The 25,418-nt window shown below is 45.8% G+C and overlaps 1 protein-coding gene across 2 annotated transcripts in view; it reads right to left on the reverse strand.

Annotated features, from left to right (window-relative positions):
• Positions 1-23,783, reverse strand: part of CD82 (CD82 molecule) — a 104,491-nt gene extending 80,708 nt beyond the window's left edge. Inside the window, exon 1 of one of the 2 annotated variants that reach the window (XM_084850663.1) lies at positions 23,650-23,783. The gene's annotated coding sequence lies outside the window, so the exon portion shown is untranslated. Of the gene's footprint in view, positions 1-23,074; positions 23,625-23,649 lie in introns of those variants that run through there. The other variant, XM_084850670.1, reaches the window with a different exon arrangement.
• Between the last annotated feature and the right edge of the window lie 1,635 nt (positions 23,784-25,418).

Below are 25,418 nucleotides of genomic sequence, written 5' to 3' on the forward strand. Positions count from 1 at the left end.
AATCAAAGGCTTTAGCATAGTCAATGAATCAGAAATAGACTTTTTCTGGAATTCTCTTGCTTTCTCCATGATCCAGCGAATGTTGGCGATTTGATCTCTAGTTCCTCTGCCTCTTCGAAACCCAGCTTGTACTTCCGGTAGTTCTCAGTTCGCATACTGCTGAAGCCTAGCTTGTAGGATTTTGTGCATCACCTTGCTGGCATGTGAAATGAGCGCAATTGTGCGGTAGTTTGAACACTCTTTGGCATTGCCCTTCTTTGGAATTGGAATGTAAATTGACCTTTTCCAGTCTTGTGGCCACTGTGGAGTGTTCCAAATTTGTTGGCATATTGAGTGCAGCTCTTTAACAGCAGCATCTTTTAGGATTTTAAATAGCTCAGCTGGAATACTGTCATCTCCGCTAGCTTTGTTGTTACTAATGCTTCCTAAGGCCCACTTGACTTCACTCTCGAGGATGTCCGGCTCAAGTTCAGTGACCGCACTATCATGGCTATCAGGGACATTCAGATCTTTCCTGTATAGTTCTTCTGTGTATTCTTGCCACCTCTTCTTAATCTCATCTGCTTCTGTTAGATCCCTGCCTTCTTTGTCTTTTATCATGCCTGTCTTTGCACAAAACGTTCCCTTGAGATCTCCGATTTTCTTGAAAAGATCTGTAGTCTTTCCCATTCTGTTGTTTTCCTCGATTTCTTTGCATTGTTCATTTAAGAAGGCCTTCTTGTCTGTCCTTGCTATTCTCTGGAACTCTGCATTCAGTTGGATATATCTTCCCCTTTCTCCCTTGCTTTTTGCTTCCCTTCTTTCCTCAGCTACTTGTAAAGCCTCATCAGACAGCCACTTGGCTTTCTTGCATTTCTTTTTCTTTGGGATGGATTGAGTTGCTGCCTCCTGAACAATGTTACAGACCTCCGTCCATAGTTCCTCAGGCACTCTGTCTAATCCCTTAAATCTATTCCTCACTTCCACTGTATATTCATAAGGGATATGATTGAGGTCATACCTGAATGGTTTAGTGGTTTTCCCTACGTTCTTCAATTTAAGCCAAAATTTTGCAAGAAGCAGCTCATGATCTGAGCCACAGTCAGCTCCAGGTCTTGTTTTGACTGACTGTATATTGCTTCTCCATCTTTGGCTGCAAAGGACATAATCAAGCCATTTTCGATATTGACCATCTGGTGATGTCCATGTGTAGAGTCGCCTCTTGTGCTGTTGGAAAAGAGTGTTTGCTATGATCAGTGTGTTCTCTTGGCATAACTCTATTAGCTTTTGTCCTGCTTCATTTTGTACACCAAGGCCATGCCTGCCTGTTATCCCGGTGATTTCTTGACTTCCTACTTTAGCATTCCAATCCCCTATGATGAAGAGGACATCTTTTTTTGGTGTTAGTTCTAGAAGGTGTTGTGGGTCTTCATAGAACCGATCAACCTCAGCTTCTTCGGCAACAGTGGTTGGGGCACAGACTTGAATTACTGTGATGCTGAATGGTTTGCCTTGGATTCATACTGAGATCATTCTATCATTTTTGAGATTGTACACCAGTACTGCTTTTCCCACCCTTTTGTTGACTATGAGTGCTACTCCATTTCTTCTAAGGGATTCTTGCCCACAGTAGTAGATATGATGGTCACCTGAATTAAATTCGCCCATGCCTGTCCATTTTAGTTCGCTGATTCCCAAGATGTCGATGTTCAGTCTTGCCATCTCATGTTTGACCACCTCCAGCTTACCTTGATTCATTGATCTGACATTCCAGGTTCCTAAACAATATTGTTCTTTACAGCATCGGATTTTCTTTTCACCACCAGACACATCCACAGCTGAGTGTCCTTTCGGCTTTGGCCCAGCCACTTCACTCTTTCTGGTGCTACTTGGAAATACCCTCTGCTCTTCCCCAGTAGTATATTGGACACCTTCCGACCTGAGGGCTCATCTTCCGGCGTCATATCTTTTAGCCTTGTGATACGTTCCATGGGGTTTTCTTGGCAAGAATACTGGAGTGGGTTGCCATTTCCTTCTCCAGTGGAACACATTTTGTCAGAACTCTCTGCCATGACCTGTCCGTCTTGGGTGGCCCTGCACAGCATAGCTTATGGCTTCACTGAGTTACGCAAGCCCCTTCGCCACAACAAGGCAGTAATCCATGAAATGGGGAGGTAAAATGAGACTTATGTAAAACAGATGATATCTACAGGTGCTTCCAGATGGAGAGCTCCTAGCACTCCAGATCAAAAGGCATTGTGCACCTATTCAAGTCTTTTCCTCCTTAATGGAAAGACAGGAGGAAAGTAGATCTCTAGATGTTTTGGACTTCAACCATTTCTGACCATTGGCCATGCTAGCAAGGCTTCTGGAAGTTGAAGTCCAAAACATCTGGAGATCTACCTTCTGCCCACCCTTGCCTTATCTGACTTTTTCTGATAAGAAAAAAAAGGCAGACGTGGTGGGAAGACAACAATATCTGGCTCCCTGTAAAATTTGGTGTTTGAGGCAGGGTGATTACAAGATAAAGGCCTTATCTGGAAGCATTCCAAACCTTTGAGTCTTTTGTGGATAGTGAGGCTTGTCATAAACTGGACAACAGGTTGTGTTCAATACCGGGATGCATAATCTGCAATTACTATTAAAATATGCCATGGTACAGACTGCTCCTTTTCTACCTCCTTGAATTTTCCCATAGCATCTGGTTAAGTTGTTGTTCAGTCATTAAGTCATGTCCGACTCTTCGTGACCCCATGGACCATAGCACGCCAGGCCTTCCTGTCCTGCGCTCTCTCCCAGAGTGTGCTCAAGTTCATATTCATTGCATCGGTGATGCTATCTAGCCATCTCATCCTCTGCCGTCCCCTTCTCCTTTTGCCTTCAGTCTTTCCCAGCATCAGGGTCTTTTCCAGAGAGTTTTCTCTTCGAATTAGGTGGCCAAAATATTTGAGCTTCAGTTTCAGTATCTGTCTTTCCAATGAGCACTCAGGGTTGATTTCCTTTAGAATTGACTGATTTGACCTCCTTGCAGTCCAGGGGACTCGTAAGCGTCTTCTCTGGCACCACAGTTTGAAAGCATCAATTCTTCAGCGCTCAGCCTTCCTTATAGTCCAGCTCTCACAGCCATACATTACTACTGGGAAAACCATAGCTTTGATTATACGGCCTTTTGTCGGCAAGGTGACGACTCTGCTTCTTACTATGCTGTCTAGGTTTGCCATAGCTTTCCTCCCAAGGAGCAAGCGTCTTTTAATTTCATGGCTACGGTCACCGTCTGCGGTGATCTTGGAGCCCAAGAAAATAAAATCTGTCACTGCTGCCATTTCTTCCCCTTCTATATGGCAGGAAGTGATGGAGCCAGATGCCATGATCTTCGTTTTTTTAATGCTGAGTTTCAAACCAGCTTTTGCACTCTCCACAATGAATCAAGCTTACCTTGATTCATTGATCTGACATTCCAGGTTCCTAAACAATATTGTTCTTTACAGCATCGGATTTTCTTTTCACCACCAGACACATCCACAGCTGAGTGTCCTTTTGGCTCTGGCCCTGCCGCTTCACTCTTTCTGATGCTACCTGGAAATACCCTCTGCTCTTCCCCAGTAGTATATTGGACACCTTCCAACCTGAGGGTCTCATCTTCCAGCGTCATATATTTTAGCCTTGTGATATGTTCCATGGGGTTTTCTTGGCAAGAATACTGGAGTGGGTTGCCATTTCCTTCTCCAGTGGACCACATTTTGTCAGAACTCTCTGCCATGACCTGTCCGTCTTGGGTGGCCCTGCACGGCATACCTTATGGCTTCACTGAGTTACGCAAGCCCCTTTGCCACAACAAGGCAGTGATCCATGAAGGGGCTGGTTAAGATAGAGAGAGACAAATTTCTTTATAGGTTATGACCTATAAAGCCCTAAATGACTTGGACCAGGGTACTAGAAAGACTGCCTTCTCCCATATGGGGGAGTTAAGATCCTTGGAGGCGATCCTTCTACCAGCAGGTGGGGGTGTAAAAGAAGGCCTTCTCAGGCCCTGAAACCCTGGACTAGGTTGGCCCTCTCTCTGTTGTCCTCATGCAGCAGGCAAAGATGTTTTATTGAGGCAGGCCTTTGGCATCTAAGGTGGTCTGTTGCTGAAGGGATGTTTAATTGGCTAGTGCTGTTTATTGCTATTACTGTGTTTTTAAAGTTGTCTTTACGTTATGTTTTAACTAAGATTTTGTTTTTAATCCATTTCTCATTATTGTTACCGCTTTGAGTGCCATTTTTGGCAGAAAGGAGGGGCATCAATCAATCAATCTCAAATGTTTTAAAGTTAAACATCTTCCAGTTCTATCTATATTTTAGCCTTGTTCTTTGTTCTCCCTAGTTCTCAGTTTATCTGAATTAACTGAATTAACTAGCCAAGAATTTATCTATTCACTCTTGGCGAGTGAATAGCTGTGCCTACTTGACCTTTGGGGGGTTTTGGCTTCATGCAGTCGCAATGTATTAATGTTATAGAGGTAGAAGAAGGTGCTTTGTGATCCTAGACAGCAGAGGCTGGCTTTCAGAAGGCTGTATCAGCCCCTACTTGGTCTCAGCATTTCCTTCTTGAGGCCCCTGTGGTCCCTTTGTCCTCCCTGCTTGGCGAGAACAATTGTGGTGTGAGGCCATGACATTTGCAGACTCCAATTATTGCCCACTCCTCAGATCCCCATTGGAATTTCTCATTCAAGACTTAATTCTCAGGCTCAGAGGGCAACAGCGGAACCAGGAAGCAAGGAGGAGGAGGAGCTGCAGAAACACCACACACTGCATATTAAGCAAGGGGCTCTTTTGTGGCATGCCATCAAGTTTATGCAAGCAGCACTACCAAGAAAGCACTGGAAAAAGAACAAGAGAAAAATGCAACCCAAGATACCGGCCAACAGCAACATTACTGTGACTACAAAGGTTGCCCATCTAGCACCACCCATTTATTTGTTAGATGCTCCTAGAAAAAGGGAAGGCTTTCTTGTAGGATTTGAATTCTCCAAAGTGGAAGTATAGCCCTTTAGAAAGCTGCTGATTATCCCTCGACCATGTTCACCTAAGATACCCTTCCCCAACCATTGGCCATGCTGGCTGAGAAGACTGAAGTTCTAGTCCAACACAAGGTTGCTTCAGGATATTTGCTAGAAGGACAGAGGCAGTAATACCTCTTAAAGCAGCGGTGGGCAGCTTGTGGCCTTTCAGATGTTTTGGGCTACAGCTCCCATCAGCCCTAGACAGCAAGGCCTCCCACCACCAAATCATGCAGGTCTTGAGGAAGTTACCCATCCCTGTCTTAAAGGCTCACAATGTAGCTTTTAGTACAGGCGAATGCAATACCTTCCCATTTTTTAATGAAAGCTGTTGTCTTCATTTTGTGAAAGGGATTTATTTATTTATAATTGTATTTAATTTATGAAATACAAGGCAGCTTAGCAAGGATTAACTTGTACTTCCAGACATACAACAGAAGCCTCTTCACTCATTTCCAGCACTGTGCCTCAATACCTCTGTGCAGTAAGGGAAAAGGGAAAGCACCGCTCCAGCAATTTGATTTAGCCATGTGAAAAAGGCAGCCAGGGAGTTATTTACAAAGAACATTCGACAGACTTCAAGACAGATTCCACATGTGCTACCTTAAAGTGCTTTAGAGCCTCTCTCCCGCTATTAGTGTGTGTTTGCAGGGGCAGGGGGAGATAGAAATACTACACTTTTAAATGTACTTGTGTCAATTTTTTCAATCCACTTGATAGGCATGCAGGAAGGTGGATTTATAACCAAGTATTAGGCTTTCTGCTTTTGCAACAGCCATGAAGATGTGCATTGTCTATTTGAAGTGCATTTTCAGTCCTCCAACTCATTTTTACTTCACCTCCCTGTATGGAAATATATCAGGGAAGAGGGGGAAGAAGCCTGGTCAGTTTCAACAGTGTTGGGGAAATTATGGTTTGCCCCCTTTAAAAAGGGAACATAACTGTATCAATGCTGATGTGCAGAGTAATGCTTTTAAGTAATCTAACAGGGCAGTGAAACTGTCAAGGCTGTGCACTGATCTTATCAGCTTCACTAGGGAGATGGTGGAAGAAATTGTGGTGGAGTGAACTAGGGAGATACATGAGGGATTGCACCCAATACAGTATGGCCCAGCATCTGGGATGAAGAGCAGGGTAGAAGAGGAGAGAAGCTGGAGGGAATGTGATGACTTTTAGAGTGGGAAAGCATAAACCTCCTGCATAATCATTAAGTGCTTTAAAATTCATGTGTTATTTCAGACTCAATCTTTCCATTTTAGTTTTGAGTGTAGGTGACTGATCATAAATACAACTGAGTGGGCAGTGCGTGTTGTGGCAAATCATTTGTGTTAAAATCTGTCAAAAGCATGTTGCTAGCTGCTCACCAGGCCCAATGCAATGTCTAGAAATGCAGTGGTGGCCACATGCATGAAATGGGGCTTCTGGCAAGCACTAAGCCCACCATCTGTGAGTGCAATGCTCACCTCTCCTCCCATCCTGATCAACAGACAGCCACCTGAAACAGACAGCTCAACAGCGCAGCAGGTGTTAGAGAGAAAATGTATTGACTGGCAGGAGTAGAGTATCATTAACAAGCTCTGAAGAAGATATTCAGTGCACAAGTACAATGGCAAGTTTAAGGGCTGGGTTCATTGCTTCACCCACGCCTAGAGAATTTCATATCAGATCTATTTATAATGAGCAGGTTGAAGGAATCACACACTGCAACAAGAAGGGAGGTGGTTTCTTAAACTCCAGGAGTTCATGTTAGATGAATAAATGAGGAAGCCTACACAATATGCTTCATTTATGTACAAAACCTAAACACAGCTCTCTGTACCTCTGCTAATTATCTAGATCAGCAGTCCCCAACCTGGTGCCCTCTAGATGTTTTAGACTATATTCCCCAGCATTTCTGACCATTGCCATGTTGCCAGGGGCTGATGGCGGTTGAAGTTCAAAACATCTGGAAGGCACTAGGCTTAAGAAAGCTGGGCTAGATTCCAAATATTCTACTATAGACTCTACAACACCCAACAATCAAACTAGAAGGCAAGACTCTTCAGGCACAACATACCGAAGGGCAGCTTTGTCATGAACAACCCCAGAGTCATTACTCTTGGAATGTTTGTGGTCCGATGAGAGGCAATTTACCTTCTATTCTGAGACAAGCAGACCAGGTACGGGTTAGATCAGGAGTATCCTAGCTCTGGAGTAATTATATTCTTTCATATGAGGATTTTTCATATGAAATACTAAGGGGTATTTTTCTTTATGTTGCATCCAACATAATGCTAATGGAAAAAGTGCAAGAGGTGGCACTGTTCCACTATTATGCAGCCACTAATGGAACAACTAGTGTAATGAAATTGTAATGAGTTGTGAAAATGCTCATGCAATGGCTTATGTGAGCAGAATCAAAATACTGGATTTGACTCTTATGCAAAGATAAAAATGGGGTTACAACAAGTGGGAGAAGCTTTGCACTCGTGGAATGACACTACTGGCTACAACCCCAAATGTATTGTTACCCCTTGAACTTGATTAAAACCATGTAATTTTTACAACAGCCTCCTTCTCCTTAAGCTCTCCCCGTGTACTGGGTGGCTGCAGTGTTAAAGTTAGTGTGCCAGAGGGATAGTGGGGTGGGAAGAGTAGTGTCACTCCTTAGCAGGGTGGATAAAAAATCAATTCAAAACAAATTTAAACAATCAGATTTTTTTATTTAGACTGTATTTTCTGATGTAAATTTATTTTTTACTTTAAAAATCATCATAAAAAAATACCTAATTTCTCCCTAACTTAAAAAAAATAGCATAGGTACAATTAAATCTCATCATAACAAGCTAAATCTACACTTCTCATAAAAAGTAAGTTACCTACCATTCAAACATGGGCATTAATTTCAGTTTTTCATCCATGAAAATGGGTCTGTCTAGCCTAACTAACAACTCTTGCTTGTTCAGAGTTCTGGGCTTTCAGTTTCTTTGACTCAAGACACATGTGCAGAGACGCAGGGTAGATAGGACTGTTGTTCTGTGTTTATGGGGTGGTAGAGTTTGGCCAAACAAGGCAGAGGAGTTAGTGAAGACAGAAAGACAACATGCCAGGGCGGATAAAAAATAGATGCTTAAAAGAAACCCAAATAAACTGATTTTTTAATTGATTTTTTCAGCCCAGTAATTATCAAACCTTGCTTGACCATGGGCATTTCGTTTTTGTTTGCTACTATGTTTTTTTGAGGGCAAGGCTGGGTCAAGACAGAATGAAGCAGAAAAGAGCACCGTTGGAAAGAAAAGGAGAAGAGAAAATTGTCCAGTAGGCATCTTCCTGTATTCTATTACTAAGGCTGTAATCCTATATCCACTTACCTGGGAGTAAGCCCCATTGAACTCAATGGAACATTTCTGAGGAGACATGCACAGGATTGTGCTGTTAACCTCAAACATTGGTGCTGGTTATAAGAAAGATCTTACATGGGAGTATTTTAAAGACATTCTTTCTATAGGTAAAAAGGAAAGCATGCAAAATATATACAGTGAGACAAAGAGATGCAAAGCCTGCTTGTGAGAATGAAACAGTGTAAATAATATTCTATTTAGTTGTAAATTAACATGGCTTAGTAGTAAGATTGTTCAGAAAATATATGAAAGAGTTTCAATGGGAAACTGGATTTAAATCACTGATTTAAATCGAGGGGTTTTTTTTCTTGGTTGATTGAAATCACTGATCTAAATTGCCCTGATTTAAACCAATCCAACCTGCCCCTTAGGGCAGCATACTAGCATGTCCAGGTAAGAAAATAAGAGAGCATTTGTTACAGCTGGGGAACTGGTTGCGTGAGCTCTCTGACCTGGGCTTTTCTTCTTCTGCCTCCCCTCAGGGAACAAAAGGAATGAGTGATTCTTATCTGCAGTAAAAAGTGAAAAACAAGAGTTCCTAATTGTTCAAAGGGGGAGGGACGAAAGATAACTGGAATAGCTTTAAGAATCTGACCCTGTTTAAGGATACAGTGAAAGCCACCGTAGCTACACCTCTCCCGCACAATCACAGCAAGAGGTCAGTGAGACAGTGCCATAATGGAGTTTGGTCTACTAGGCTTTTTAAAGTTAGTATATTCAGTTCAGTCCACTGGTTCAGAACTGGAGATCAGATCCGGACATGTGATTTGGGCAGGCTTGCACTACTTATATCAGGTGGAACTTAAGCATATTGAAGGCAGCAAGCTACTAGGTAACCACACAATCTGATGTGATACTTTTAGACCATCCCAAGTCCTGAATTTAATGCAGACGGAGGCTCCCTTGAATTGCAGTTGCGTAAGAGTGTTGTACAATCAAGAGGCATGCTGCACCAAATTTTTCACCCATGGGATTTTTTTCCCCTGAGCGAGAAGGGGACTTTTGTGAGCATAAAACACCTGCTCCGTGTACCTGTGGTGCGTTTTAAATGGCTGCTGACAACAAGGGCTACTCTTTCTCTGGTGCTCTGTCTCGTTTTTGTTTTGAGACTAGATTTGAAACACTGTGACATCTGATCAGATTTGGTTATATGATATTGCCAAGTGCAAACAAAGCCATCTCATTGCCGCTACTATGAAAGTCTGGGGGGCAGAGAGAACACTTTGGCATTCAGGCCCATGCTCTACCTTGTTGCACCAGCTGTTTCAGTGCCAGTACAGAAAGACAGGGAATATTCACCCAGCTGCCTTAGCAAAAAAACAATGTATTCTTCCCACCTCCCTACCTAATAAACATTTTGTATCCTTTCATGGTCGTCACCCCCCGCACGCACGCACCCCAAACTGCCAGAAGGGAAGCCTTTCAGGAGGAGTCAACATGTTCATGAAAATCCCTGATACCCCCTCCCCAATTCTGCTCTAATATTTATTTATGAAATACAAGTCAGTGAGTAGCCAAGTTAGGTAACTAGAGATAGGGGAGTACTTCGGTGAGTCCACATTTTAAAGCAAACCAGCTTAATTCATACTTCCAGGAATAATACACAGATTGGAGTGCAGTTCTCCTTCAGATTGCAAAATCTGGCGAAGTGTGCAATGTAGTTCTCAGCTCAAAAATGTGTTAAGAATGCATATGGGGGGAACCGCATACAAAAATTAATGTAAATATTTGTTTGAATTTTTTTAAAAAGCTGCAGATTGATGTGTGGAAACAGGACAGAACAGACATAACTGAAAACATGTGAAAGCGGAAACAGACAGATTCATCCATCTCTATGGGCAACCCAGAAATTCTTATGAGGAAGGCTGGTATATTCAGCTGGTATAACAGAAGGGATATCCTTTTTCCTGTACTGCTGTCAGTATTGTACTCTGGGCATGTAGCTAACCTCCTCCTGCCACACACCACCAGAGAATATACTTTGCAACAAGCAGCCAAGTTAGGGAATGTTGCAAGCAGTTGCAACATCCAACTCTATTCTGCAGAGCTGGAAAAGGTGCAAAAAAGGGCAAGCAAAATCATCAAAGAGCTGGAACAATTCTCCTACAAGGAAAGTTTATAACGATTGGGGCTGATTAGCTTTTTAGCTGAATTAAGTTAAAAACTACTTTTTCAAGTCATTTCAGCTAGGTTTGAAAGGTCCCACAGTCAATGGAGCATTTGGCTTCCCTAACCCTATACTTGGCCTAGGGAGCAGTAGCATGCCTCCTCCCCACAGCTGACTTGCACTGTAAGGTTATGTGCACTTCACGTTGTCAGAAACTTTAACTTCAAAAGCACTTATCACCCTTGAAATTAGTCAAAGTGGAGCAAGTCTCTTGCAGAACTTTTTGTGCTCTGAATGTGATTCTGTACAGGGTTGTAGAGTACATAATACTGACATCCTGACTGTGCATTCTCCACCAAGTAACTTTTGACATCCGGCAACTTCCCCAGTCATAAAAAAGAGAAACCAGAGATAAGAGGCAGCTGGCCAAAAAAGTTGAAACAGAAGTTCTATAAATAGCATGTGATACATGATAGACAGACAGACAGATTTAATGGTGTGACTCTTCGGGGGCAACATCTAGATCTTTTACTTCCCTACAGAGGAAAATTATTATTATTATTATTATTAAATTTATTAATCGCCCATCTGGCTGGTCACCCAGCCACTCTGGGCGATGTACAACATACAATAAAACAGTTTAAAACAATAAAATTCTACAGTAAAAACATTTTCTAAAATACCCTAACCCACCCCAAATGCCTGCCTGAATGACCACGTTTTTAATGCACGGCGGAAGCTCATTAAAGAGGGGGCATGGCGGAGTTCCCTAGGGAGGGAGTTCCACAGAGTGGGGGCCACCACAGAAAAGGCCCTCTCCCTCGTCCCCACCAGTCTAGCTGTCCTGGCTGATGGGACACAGAGAAGGCCATCCGAGGCTGATCTTGTTAAGCGGCCTGTCTGGTGCTGCTGGAGGCGCTCCTTAAGATAGGCTGGGCCGCAACCATATAGGGTTTTAAAGGTCAAAACCAGCACCTTGAATTTGGCCCGGAAAACAACTGGTAACCAGTGCAACTCCTTCAGCACTGGAGTGATGTGATCTCGCCGGCAGCTGCCTTTAATCAGGCGAGCCGCTGCATTCTGTACTAGCTACAGCTTCCGAACCGTCTTCAGGGGTAACCCCACGTAGAGCGCATTACAGTAGTCTAAACGAGAGGAGACCAGGGCATGTACTACCAATGGGAGCAGATGGTTGGGAAGGAAGGGGCGCAGCCACCGTATCAGATGGAGTTGGTACAGCGCTGTCCAGCTCACAGCTGACACCTGAGCCTCCATGGACAGCTGGGAGTCCAAAATGACCCCCAGGCTGCGGATCTGGTCTTTCAAGGGTAGCCGTACCCCATTCAACACCAGGTCAACATCCCCCAGCCTCCTCTTGTCTCCCACCAAAAGTACCTCGGTCTTGTCAGGGTTCAGCTTCAGCTTATTCCTCCCCATCCAGCCACTCACCGTCTCCAGACATTTGGACAGGGATTCTACGGCCAACCTTGGTGAAGATTTGAATTAGAGGTAGAGCTGCGTGTCATCCACATATTGATGACACCACACCCCAAACCTCCTGATGATAGCCCCCAGCGGCTTCACATAGATATTAAATAGCATCGGGGAGAGGATGGAACCCTGTGGCACCCCACAAGTGAGTGGCCACGGGTCCGAAACCTCCTCTCCCAGTGCTACCCTCTGGTACCTGCCAGAGAGGAAGGACCGGAACCACCGCAATACGGTGTCTCCAATGCCCAACCCCTCCAGGCGGTCCAGGAGGATACCGCGGTCAACGGTATCAAAAGCCGCTGAGAGGTTGAGGAGAACAAGGAAGGAGCATTCACCCCTATCCAGAGCCCTCCTCATATCATCTACCAAGGCCGTTTCTGTCCCATGCCCAAGCCTGAAGCCCGACTGAAATGGGTCTAGATAATCGGTTTCTTCCAAGTGTGCCTTCAACTGCATCGCCACCACCCGCTCAATCACCTTGCCCCAAAATGGCAGATTTGAGACTGGGCAAAAGTTGTTCAAAACTTGAGGATCCAAGGAGGGCTTCTTTAAGAGCGGTCTTATCACTGCCTCCTTGAGGGCTGATGGCATCACTCCCTCCTCAAGGGAGTTCACCACCGCCCTGATCCCCTCACCCAGTCTCTCTCTGCAGCCCATAATGAGCCACAATGGGAAAGGATCAAGTAAGCAGGTGGTCGGCCTTACAGATGAAAGCACCTTGTCCACTTCATCAGGAGGAAGAAGCTGGAACCGATCCCACAAAACTGGTTTGCCACAGGCCACCTCTTGCTCACTAACTGTATCCACAGCATGCAGAGTAACACACCTAATCTGATCAATTTTATCTGCAAAGTGCCTTGCCAAGGCCTCACAGGAGGCCTTAGAATGCTCCAGTGGTTCAGGAGCCACAGGACCGACCAGGCTCCGGACCACTTGGAACAGCCTCCTGGGACAGCACTCTGCAGACGCAATAGAGGCAGCATAATATTCCTTTTTTGCTGCCTTCACCTCCATGTGATAGGCTGAAGATACAGCTCTAGCCCGTGTCTGATCGTCTTTGGAGCAAGACTTCCGCCACCGGTGCTCTAGCCGTCTCACCTCCTGTTTCAGAGCTCGTAACCGCGGATTGAACCATGGTGCAGTCCGAGCCCTGTTCAGGGGGAGAGGGCGTTTCGGAGCCACCTAATCTAATGCCCCAGTGATTGCGGCATTCCAGCCACCCACCAGGGTCTCGACCGAGTGGCCATTGGTGTGCCCCAGAGAATCCCCAAGCATGTTCAGGAATCCATTTGGATCCATAAGACGCCTGGGGCAGACCATTTTAATGGGTCCTCCACCCCTGCGGAGGGGTTGTGGAACCGAGAAGTCCAACGTCACCAGATAGTGATCTGACCATGACAAGGGGGTGGTGGATATACCCCCGACTTCCAGATCACTCCCCGCTTCTCCAGAAACAAACACAAGGTCTAGCGCATGACCGGCTACATGGGTGGGCCCAGTTAGAATATGGTGCAGCTCCCAGGAGACCATGGTCTTCATGATGTCCCGAGGTGCTCCTGTGAGGATGGCCTCCGAATGTACGTTGAAGTCCCCCAACACCAATAAGTTAGGGGACTGTACACGCACATCAGAGATCACCTCAAGCACCTCGGCCAGGGAGTCAGTCGTGCAGCGGGGTGGACGGTACACGAGCAGAATCCCCAGACTGCCCTTCAGGCCCAACCTCCAGTACATGCACTCAGCAACCTTGGTCTCCCGGAGAGGGGGTCTGGTGAAGACCAAGGACTCTCGGTAGATAACAGCCACTCCCCCTCCCCGATCCCCAGCCCTCGGCTGCTGTGCATATGAAAATCCGGCTGGACAAATGGCTGCAAGGGTTGGAGCAGCAGCCTCGGCCAGCCAGGTCTCCATAATACATGCCAGGTCTGCACCCTCATCCAGGATCATGTCATGGATGAGGGAGGTTTTCTGGGTAACAGACCTGGCATTGCAGAGCAGCAAACGAAGGCCAGAAGATGGGGTCACGCCTCCCCCAGCCATCCTTTGGCTCTGGACAGGCCCGGAGCAGGGGACAGATACTACACATCTTTCCCTTGTTCCCCTTATCTGGCATGGCCTGCCCCTAGCGCTCTGCCAGCACCTGCCGCCCAGCCTCAAAAAGAAGTTGGGAGTGAAGAGGTGGACAGAGGGGTTATCTAGCACAGGAAAGTTTCTTCTCTGCTCTACCTCCATGCTTACACAGCTCCCTTCTGCTACTGATCTCCACATCTCCGTCTAGGCAGGTGACTTGCCTGCATTGGCCACTCTTCCTCCTCTGCTGCTCTATTCTCAGCCATATCTTCCTCACTGGCATCCCACCTTCTGCACCCTCTTGCTGCTTTGGGAGGCGGAAGGTGTGAAATCTGGATTAAGAATTGCATCTGCGAAAGCCTGAAGCCAAAAAGGTTCAACCCTAGCAACCTCTCCTTTGAGCAATCGAACTCTCTCGCAACTCAGGCTCTCCATGTTAACTCAATCTTAGCAATATAGCTTGCTAGTTACTCACTGTTCTTTTGTCAATGTTCATTGGGGGGGCGAGGATTACAAGCTAGCCAAAGATCTGCGAGTTATTAAATAATTAGCAGAAGCAAATATAGTTTCATACTGTTCCATTACAGAAAAAGATGGAAATTTTGCACAGCCAACCGTCTTTCACACATTCATCTTTTAATTATTGCCATGTGGCGCCCTCTTCTCGCATGTTCTAATTACTAAGCCTTCAAGAACAGGATTCCAACACACGTTTTTCCCAGACAGCCCCATTGATCCTAGTGGTAATGATGGACAAAGATGCAACCTGAGACTCTTGTGTGTGAATTCTTCACCTGCTGAAGCACTCACTGCCCCCTCTGATCACTCTCATTTCTCATATTAAAGCTTGCTGTGTATAGCCTTAAGAACTGAGGTGATTACACTACTGAATTAAATATGTTCCTCAAATCAACTATTTATAACAGAGGCTTTTGATTTTGATGTGAGTTCCACAGCCAGAAACTCCAAAATTTTGCAAGCAGAAAAAGGAAGAGAGGTTGGGCAAGTGTGCATAACTGTTTAGGATTTGACGGGAGGGGGCTGAATGGATTTCCACCCCCCTCCAATGAGTGATTAGGGGAAAGGGGTTAGGACAAAGGTGGAGAAAGATCTGGTATTAACAGTGTATACAACCAGTCCAGGAAAGTATATTCCAATATAATCTCAGGGGAACTGACATATAACCGTCAGCTACGTAAAACTATGCATATTATTTTATATCAATGTGGTAACAGGATACTTGTGCAATTCAACATCTTTCCCCAGAGCCTTGCCTCATTGCATATGCCATTCTTACAGGCCTACATCTCATCTTCTTCTTTGCCCTTTGTGCTTTGTACATATGGTTTGGCTCTGCAAAAGCCAGTAAAAATTCTAGGACTAAATGCATTCAGTCTGCATGTTATTTAAGCACAGAATAGTGTTTTCTTGGTGTATATTGTAACAATGCTAACACCAAGGATACTAAACTGTATTAGAAGAAGTTGACAGGAGAGCATATATCAGTATTAAACATTCATGCAGCCCCAAGTTCAATCTCCAATTAAAAAAGAGCACATAGCAGATGATGGGAAAGAACTCAGCTCATTTAAACCAGCAAGTGGATGTTTCTAATCTCCTTCTGACCATGCCAGAGGGCAAGGGGATTGCTTGCACCCAAAACTTGAGCAAAGCCATCCCCATAATGGTGAACTATGGTTTAGAGTCATGTTTGAAACAGGATCTTACGATCCACTGATATATAATGATATAGAGGGTAAAATCAAACATAAGTCCTAGAGTACACCTACTGAAATAAATAAGACCCAGCTTAAGTCCTATTCATTTCAATTGGTCTTCTCTGAGTAGGACTTTAGATTTTATCCCAAAAGGTGGATCCTTACCAACTTTAGAAATTGCAAATATTATTTTCATCCCTCCTTTTTTGAGCCTACACTCAAAACTCACTTCGAGGTGGGGAAACGCTGCTGACAGCCATAAGTTTTATTTTAGAAATAGCCATAATATGAAGCGATCATATCATAGCCTCAGTGGGAAAATATCGTTGATTAAGATAGAGCTTTTGCTGAAAGGACATGGTTTTCCACTTCAGAGAACAGTTTTAGGGAGTTCAGACCCTAGATCTCCCAACAATTCAAAGTTATGCCAGTACAATATACAGCCACACAGTCAGCAGTAAAAATACAATGCATGTATTCAGCGAAGAATTCAACAATGACTTTTATATGAGTGTATAATAGCAGAAGAAAGCCCCATCAGAAGTTCCATCAATGTTCTACAATTACACTTCATGTAGGACTAACTCGTGAAGGAGGTTTAGATGACAGGGTACATATACGCCATTTTATAGCAGCAGATCCTGCCATGTTTATTTCCTTTTGTTCAATAGGCTTGTTATTGGTATAGCGCCATCAGTATACATAGTAGCTTACAGAGTAATGTAAGCAAGATCATTGATCCCTGCCCCCAAGGAGTTCACAATTTCAGTTTTAGTGGGGTGAAGGGGATGGGAAGGGAAGGAAGAGACAAGGACAAATATGCACAAGTGCAGTTATATCATGTACTTAGACACAGTTCTGGTACAGGATGAGCCCCAAGAGGTTAACCTAAAACTTCTTTAGCATCTACACAACCACCGCTTCACTGGACGAGTCTTGTTCAAGCCAATACTCTTGAGTTGCTGAATTAAGTCAGACAACTGCATACACAGGAAATGTTTATGGATTTTATTAGGCACGGCCTTGGCTAGTCTTCAGAGGGCACTGCACACAATAGTCAGGGGAGCAGCCAAATTCAGCTGGAGTTCTGACCCTAAAAGGGCTGAGATGATCTCTTATTTCATTTCCAGGATGGTTTTTTTATTCAGTGGAAGTTAGATATGCCATCCTTGAAAACACAGGAACAGAAGGGGCAAGGAACACACAGTTTGAGCAAACGTTTAACTAGTCTTCTACGGAATATTGCTGATACAGTAGACAACTGTTTTCATTGGCAAGGTCTACTTGAGCATCACAATCTAACACTAAGCTGCAATTCACATGTCAGACAGGTCCTGTGGTTCTGCCTCACCTCATCTATAACACAGATCGCATGTGTGCACGTGCATGTGTGTGAGTCCAAGCAGATAGAGACAAGAGAGAATTATAAGAAGGAAAAGAACATAAGCACAGCCTCTCTCACCTTCCTTTAATTCCTTTCCACAGTCTCAGTTATGATCAATGCTTCCTAGGCCTCGTTGCTTCAAGTACCACCATTTGTACTGGAAAGGTCAGCTTGACATCAAGCATTACGATGAGATCATTTGAGACCCAGATAAAGCCTTCCGCATAACAATTCTGTACAATATTGGGTTTCCCACATCCTGCAGTGGTCCAACCCTTCAAGCCTATGGTTTATAAATTCAAGCAATCATAGCATGCATCTGCAGCCAGGTGAGGGAAAGGGGCGACACTGTTGGTGGTAGGGTGGAAGAAGTCTTGGGTGATGATCTCCCTTCCCATCCCATTTTGCCTGTTGTTGTGGCATGCTTTATCTGCACATTCTACACATGCAATGTTGGAAATCAATAAAGAATAGCCTTTACCCTGAGACTGAGCACTAAACAGGTTACAAGGATAGTCTCAGACAAATGAATGCCAATAAATGAAGCCAATTTTGGTCCCATATTCAAGCATGTCTCAGTGTATATATCCCCAACCACTATCTACCCAACCCCTTAGACTGAGCCAGCAGCATTTATAGCAGAGGTGGAAAACTTCCAGATGTAGCTGGACTCCAATTCCCACCAGCCCCAGCCAGCATCCCAGTGGTCAGGGCTGATGAGAGTTTGAGTCCAACTACATCTGAACAGGCACAGGTTCTGGAAAGGTCTTACACTATTATATCTGGTACTCTGATGTGCCTCACCTTTTTAATGTCAAGTATTAACTAAACCTATGTGAGAGGTATGCATACATTATAATGGATATATACCCCATGACATTACTTCTGAACAATAGTGATTTAGGGAATATAAAGTTTATAGTCCCTACTTTATATAAATATAAAGAATATGGGGTGGGGGAATGTGAGAAAGTCCTAAGTGAACTTGGTACGTGTCCTAATCACAAAGGCTATTTGGGCCTTGCATAGCTTCTAAGTCCCATTAAGCACCTGGCATCCTACTTACTGAGCAATTGGCTTGTACCTGCTGCCTTTGAAGGTTGAGCACCTTCAACCAGTATTCAAGGAGGGGCTGGAGCTCAGTGGTAGAGCACATGTTCTGCATGAGGAACGTCCCAGGTTTGATCCCCGGCATCTCCATGCAGGGCAGGAAAATCTCCTGCCTGAAACCCTGGAGAGCTGCTGCCAGTCAGTGCTGACAATGCTGAGCTAGATGAACCAATGGTTTAATTCAGTATAAGTTTACTCCCTCCCTTCTCTAGCCAAGTGTCATGGATAAATATGTGCATGCATATAGCTCCAGCCTATGTTGCACAAACAGAACTGGAGAAAGTAACTCATATTCTATTTGATGCCGTATAGCACTGCAGGCATATAAGGGACCTCTTTTCTCTGTTCATCACAGATAGGAGCTTGAACAAACTGCAAATAAAGTCACTCTGGAGCTCTCTCTAGCTTTTGGATATTAGATTAGCTTGAGCCTGTATTTAATATTAATGCAGGCACTGCAGTGTTATTTTTCACTCTCATGCTACTTGCGCGGGTTTTTTATTTAACGCAGCTGCTGTAGAGTTTTCAGAATGCTGCAGAGTGTGGGTCCAACTTAGGTAGCACTGGTACAAGAAGCACAGCATGCTTATACAATAACCAGGCATACCATAGGACCTTTGAAATGGTCAAGTAAAGCAGGAGTACTTGTTCATCTAATATCCCCCTTCCTGTTGGGAGTCCTAGGTAATGGGCTGGTAAAAAGTAGGGGAACAACATGCAGTCAGAAGCTGCTGGTTCACCAGGAAGCATCTAGTCCAGGCATAGACAACCTGGTTTTGAACTACAACTCCCATCAGCCCCAGCCAGTATGGTCAATGGTCACGTTTTATGGTGTTATAGTCCAACACATCTGGAAGGCACCATGTTGCTTACCCCTGCCGCCTTGTGTTTTTACAGCATGTTTTTGCCTTGCACGGTATACATGCAAGATGCAGAATATCAGGAAGTTCCCTTGCTTTTCATTAACTTCCCTCTGAAGTATCCAGCACTGGCCAGTGCCCAATTCCGTCTATAAAACAGTACAGCCAGCCATTCATTCTTGAATTTTCCACTTCAACTTTATGCTTCTGTGGCTCACCGGAGTTCTCAGCCAAGAAACATCCGAGACTACAGTAACAGTATACAAGAGGCAAAGAGAGCACTTCATCCCATTCAAGCCAACACTTCACCCATAAAAGACAATACAGTACAAGATATCAACTTAGAAGCATATGAAGAGGAGATTTAATACTCCTACAAATGAAAGGCAAAGTGAAAGATTAACTGGAAGAGAAAAACAACAGCCTGATATGTACAAGGGTCAGATTACCAAACACACACACACACACTAGGAGGGTATGACCTAGCAAGGAAGTAAGAATATGTTTAGTGGCATATGTAGAGTTTATTTATTTATTTATTTATTTATTGCATTTATATCCCGCCTTTTTTCCTCTTGCAAGGAACCCAAGGGGCTTACATTCTCCTTCTCCTCCTCTCCATTTTATCCTCACAACAACAACCCTGTGAGGTAGGTTGGGCTGAGAGTCTGTGACTGGCCCAAAGACACCCAGTGAGCTTACATGGCCGAGTGGGGACTAGAGCCCAGATCTCCCAGCTCCCAGTCCAACACTCTAGCCACTACACCATGCTGGCTCTCGTTGTAGGTTTCAAAGATCATAGAGCTGTTTCCCCACATTCAAGCCACAACCCTCCGTAACAAAGTATTCTGATCACATTAACACACATCATCCAGACTGTTGTGTGTCACAAACAGAGAGCGGGATGGGAAAAGGCATACATCAGATATGCCAGTGTCAAAGATTACATTTTAGGAAGGCACATCCTGAGAAATGTGTTTGTTTGATACCTTCCTATGGCATTATCCAACAATAAAATCACTGGTTTGCTCCACAGAAAGTTTATTTTCCCTCTGTTAAACATCCAGGATAATGTCCCAAAGCATGTCAGTACCAGTACATCATTTCCCAGGTTATGACACACATGGTACTACAGTCCCAGAAGGAACTGAAGGGCAACATTTTCAATCAGGCTTGATCAGTAGTACCCAGTAGATAGTTCTTTCTGACAGTTGGAAAAAATATTCACCCCACGGTATTTGACTATTAGGTGGTGTGTTTTTTTGTCCATATCAAGCCATGGCACTGTCACTCAGCATTCTTTACCACAGCACAAAGCAAGAAGCTGCATGTTGTCAGAAGATGGATCCTGCAGATCTCTCCCATCTCCAGTTTCTCTGATAAACGGTGACCCAACAGACCTAGCGTGCCCATAACAAGGTTCCATGCCAGCATATTGCAGCTGTTCCATTCCAGTGAACCCAAGAAAGCCTTCGTAACCAACTACAGAGTTTATATCTATTCATGATATTCATTTTCCATTACAATCCTAACAATCTCAAGCTTCTTTTTCATATGTGACACACAGAAATGTACCCTCGAAAACACAAAGAGCACACAAACTGAAGACAAGTGCGACTGCCACTTGGGCTCACTCTCACTGGAGCCACATAATCACCAACATATGATTTACAGATCAAATGATTCAATCACTGTGCCACTACACACTGGCATCTATGTCTACTGAGGGTATGCACCTTCTAGACATTCCCATCAGATAGACTACTACAAGTTGGCAGGAGTATATAGAAGCGTAGCTCTGTCAGCCTCTATGCTTCCAAGAAACAGTATGCTATATCCATCTTTCCTCTTTAAACTGCCACAAAGAGTCTGTAAGATGACCACTTTGGAGATCATTATCCCAAAAAGCTCCCATGAAGTCGACAGTCACGCTGTTTATATCCCATGAGCAGAGTTTTCCCTCCATGGCCAGTGCTAGTTCCTCCACTCTGCAGTCTGAGGATACCATGACCACCTCAGATGTGTTATTAACACCCCCCGACAGCCTGCTGGGAGCCCCCCCCCCCCGTGCCACCTCCTCCTCGGAGCTCTGTTGCTTCTGGGGAGTGAGCCGGGAGTGTGCAAGCCAGAGTCGTCAGTGGGTGCTCTTAGCTCTTCTCACTTGTTCACCCTTTCTGGGCACCACGACAGGGTGGACTGGGCCCATGAGAGACAGAGTGGGTGTGAGAGGGCAGCCATCTCGGCCCAGTCACCCTCTGTCTCTGGGCAGTGCATCAAACTGGGTCGGTCATAGAAGGAGCAGCCACCTCAACCTTTAGTGAACCCAATCCTCCCTATTGCGGCACCCAGAAAGAGGATGAGTAGGAGGAACCAGCCTCTTGTAGGAACAGCTGCTGCCTTCACAAGCTCATTTCGGCAGCAAGGCCTGAGCAATGGATGGATGCCGCTGTCTCCCACTGATCACCTCACCTGCACTCTCCCTCTGCTATGGTCTACCTGCTCACTCATCCTTTCTCTCTGGGCAGTGCAGCAGGGAGGATCGAGCTTAGTGGGGCCATGCAGAGGCAGGGAGCAGAAGGGCTACTCTGGTGATTATTTTCCCCCAAAAGCTTCTATGAAGCCAGCTGTCACACTGCTTATACTTTATGAGCTTCCCCTCCATGCCCAGTGCTAGTGGCCCACTCACTCGCCCTAGAGGTGCAGCTGTCACCTCTGCCTGCTCACCTTCTCCTGCTAAGGACTGGGCTAGCTGGGCCCAGTCCCCAGTACCACACCACTCAGAGAGTGTGCACAAGGAACAGAGCATGAGGTGGCTGCTCTCTCAATGCCCCCTATGCCGCCCTGCCCAAAGAGCGACTGAGAGGGAGGGTAAGTGAGTGGGCAAGGCTGGCTGCTTGCACTCTCTCTCTAGGCAGCGGTGTGAGCTAAACCCTCCCAGCCATGGTGCCCAGAGAGGGTGAGCAATACAGGAAGCAGAGGCAGGAGCAGCAGTGCCTTCTCTCACATACATGCTGGTCTGCCCACCCCCAGAAATGGAAATGTTCAGAGGAGGAGGAGCCAAGGGAAATCCAGGGTCTTCCTGCCTAGAAAGGCCCTCTCCCCTCTTCTTTTCCAGCCTCTGCTGGAAGGGACGGTGGAAAGGAGGAAGGATTGCTATTTACCGTCTATGGTTTCATTGCCTTGGCTCATGAATCAGCTGAGGATTTCCCCCCAAAATAAAAGTGGCAGCATTAAGCACCCTTTTTCAAATGCCAGTTTAATGTCCTGTAGCCTGATGTCTTTTCATTCATCTTTGGAGTAGTGCAGTAAGCCCACGCCTTGGCATTAGAGTGCAGTAGTCTGGGCCGTATGCTGGACTTCCAGCCTTCTGGCTAAAACTCCACATCTGGTGTGTGCGCGCGCATGTGCCTGTCTGTCATGCAGCAATAGGTGCCATTAAGACAGCTGAACACACTGCATTCCCACACAGGCAGCTTCAGAATGGAATTCTGCATCAAGGAGAAAGGTATCTGAACTTTGTTCCTCTGAATGCACTGCACAGAAATCCACCCTTGTTTTTCAACCAACAGTCTCCACCTGGAAAGTCCCTTTCACTCTCAAAAGGAAGTATTCCCAAGTATTACCCCTCTATGCTGGGAAGATCTTCACCTACTGCACTTCTGCCTGTTGCACACTTATTAAAAGGAACAGGAGCTGTACCAGAAATAAGTGGCAGACCTGCTACCAAGGCTCCCCCTCTCAATTTCTTCCTTCCTTCCTTGGAGAAGCATGCCACGGGGCACTCATTTGCTGCCAATATCAAGTAGAATAAATAAATAAATAAATCACTCTGTCGAGTCCCAGGGCTGGAAGGCAGGAATGGAGTAGAGCCAAAATAATAATAATAATGGATCGGAGAGGAGCGAAAGACGATGACTCCCCTTTATTACTTACCAAGCTGGTTCTCCGAAGTGAAGACGTGGCCCTTCTTAACTGTCTCCCCGCCCTTACTTCCACCCCCCTTGGGCGCATAAATCCTTTCCTCATTACCTTTAGGCGTCTACAGAAAGCCGTCGAGCGTTGCTAGAACCTCGACTCGGGAGAAACCCTGTCACGTGGGAACCTCAGAGGTCTGATCAAGCAGCCCACCCAGCTTAGCAAGTAGGACTGCCGCGTCGAAAGCAGGATTTATTTATTTTTCCATTCTCTTTCCCTATAGTATAAGATCCAGCAAGGTTTTGAATTGGGGGAGAGGGCAAAGCCACGGGGAGAGGGGGAAGACAGGCGAACAGATTTACCCCCAAAAAATCCTCTGGAAAAAACTCGACGTGAAGAGAAGGCAGGCCCAAATCAGCCCCCAAAGGAAAGAAGGGGCAAGGGCTGCCAACCCTTCCTTCGCGAAACTCGTTCCTTAATCTCCTAGCTAGATCCCCAGCCCGCATCCCCTGCGCCCGCCACAAGCCGCCGACGCCCGCAATCCCGCGAGGAAGAGTCGCCCTCGCCACGGCGCAGAGACGAACCCCGATTACCTGCTGCAGCGGGGACCCTGCGACCGACGCAGCGTCTGGCTAGTCTCGCGTGCCACGGAAAACGACGCAAGCCGATGCGGCTTCGGCTCCGCTTGGCTCCGCTTCGCTTCACAGCCCCAGCTGCTTTCAGTCCTGCTCAGGAGGAGGCAGCCGCAGCAAGAGCCAGCCTTCTGGGGCAGCTCAGAGACGCCTCGCGTGCTTAACCCTTGCTCGCCCGAGGGAGCAGCGCTGCGGAGCCGGCGAGCAGATGCCGCGGAGGCGGAGGCGGGGGGAGAGAGCATTTCGCCGTGTGCTTCCGCGTCTGCTTTAAATGTGGCTGCTCTGGAGTGAGGAACCAGAACCACACAAGCAGGAACCTTCTACACACACAGCCCTTTCTAAATCAGGCTGTTGGGGCGCAATCCTACGCATGTTTAGATGGGGGGGGGAGTCCTACAACTCCCAGCATTCCAGCCCCATGCTGGCTGGGGAATGCTGGGAGTTGTAGGACTTTTTCCCCGTCTAAACTTGCATGAGATTGTGCCCTAAACCATTTTAAAAGAAACAAGTTCCATTTTAGTATGTCTCCACCCGTTTTGCTATACACACGCTTGTTTCACATCTGCAGTGTTCCTGTGCAGGCTGCAGCTCTCTACTTAATTAGGAATCCGGATTGCGGAGAGCAGGTGTGAGCAACTGCTGGCCCTCCGGACTATTCTTGGACTGCTACTCCCAGCATCCCTCACAATTGGCTATGCTGACTAGGGGTGATAGAAGTTGCAGTCCAACATTTGGAGGGCGACATGTTGCCCACCCCTGGCGCAGAGAGATGTGTGCATGTGGGTGAACAAATGTACACTTACATTGCCGCTGGAATGTCCAAAAGAGCTAGCTAGTGTGAAAAACCCTGTCTGATGGGGGGGGGGGGGAGTATCTGCATACCTTCTGCAGAACGTTCTCCCCAATGAATGCCTTAGTTGGGGGGGGCACCTGCTGCCATGATGCCACGCCTCCCCCACCCCCATGCACTTTCATTTTCCCTCAAAATTAATTATCGGTGGGGCTTGTTACTAGATCTTATGTGCTTATTTTATACACCTATGGTCCATTTCAAATGAACATGTACAGGTCATAGCAGAGCCTATGACTGCCAACCCTACTACCCCCATTTGCTGAAATGTGTTCCTTATCCCCAGTTGCCATCTGAAAAGAGCTGGAGGTATGCATCAGTCAGGGGGCAACGGGGCACATGCTGGTGTGCCATTATGATCCTGCTTGCCTCCTACACACATGTAAGGGTGTGTTATAGGAGATCTATAGGGGCTTCCGCCGTGCATTAAAAACGTGGTTGTTCAGGCAGGCATTTGGGGTGGGTTAGGGTATTTTAGAAAACGTTTTTATTGTAGAATTTTATTGTTTAAAACTGTTTTATTATATGTTGTACGTCACCCAGAGTGGCTGGGTGACCAGCCAGATGGGCGATTAATAAATTTAATAAATAAATAAATTATCTGGGGGTGTTTTTTTTTAGGGTTAAGAGCATGGGATTGTTAAGCATTGTTAAGGCAATTAACATTGGGACCTCTCCCATTTGCTCTTTTCCCAACTTATCCTCCAGCCCCCAGCCCCACCTGCTAATTTGACCTGTGGAGGGAAACATGCCATGGCAGTTCCAGGTTTGAGGAAGCCCCGAGCAAAGTGCTTTCTAGTGGGCCCTGCCCTCTTGTCATTAGGTGCCCATTGGTAGGCCCTGACTTGGTGGCAGTGCCAGGTGACTGGGTCTATCTATT

Source organism: Heloderma suspectum, chromosome 1, assembly GCF_057233095.1.
Source record: "Heloderma suspectum isolate Gila_16-S chromosome 1, 16-S_ref, whole genome shotgun sequence".
NCBI classification, from domain to species: domain Eukaryota; kingdom Metazoa; phylum Chordata; class Lepidosauria; order Squamata; family Helodermatidae; genus Heloderma; species Heloderma suspectum.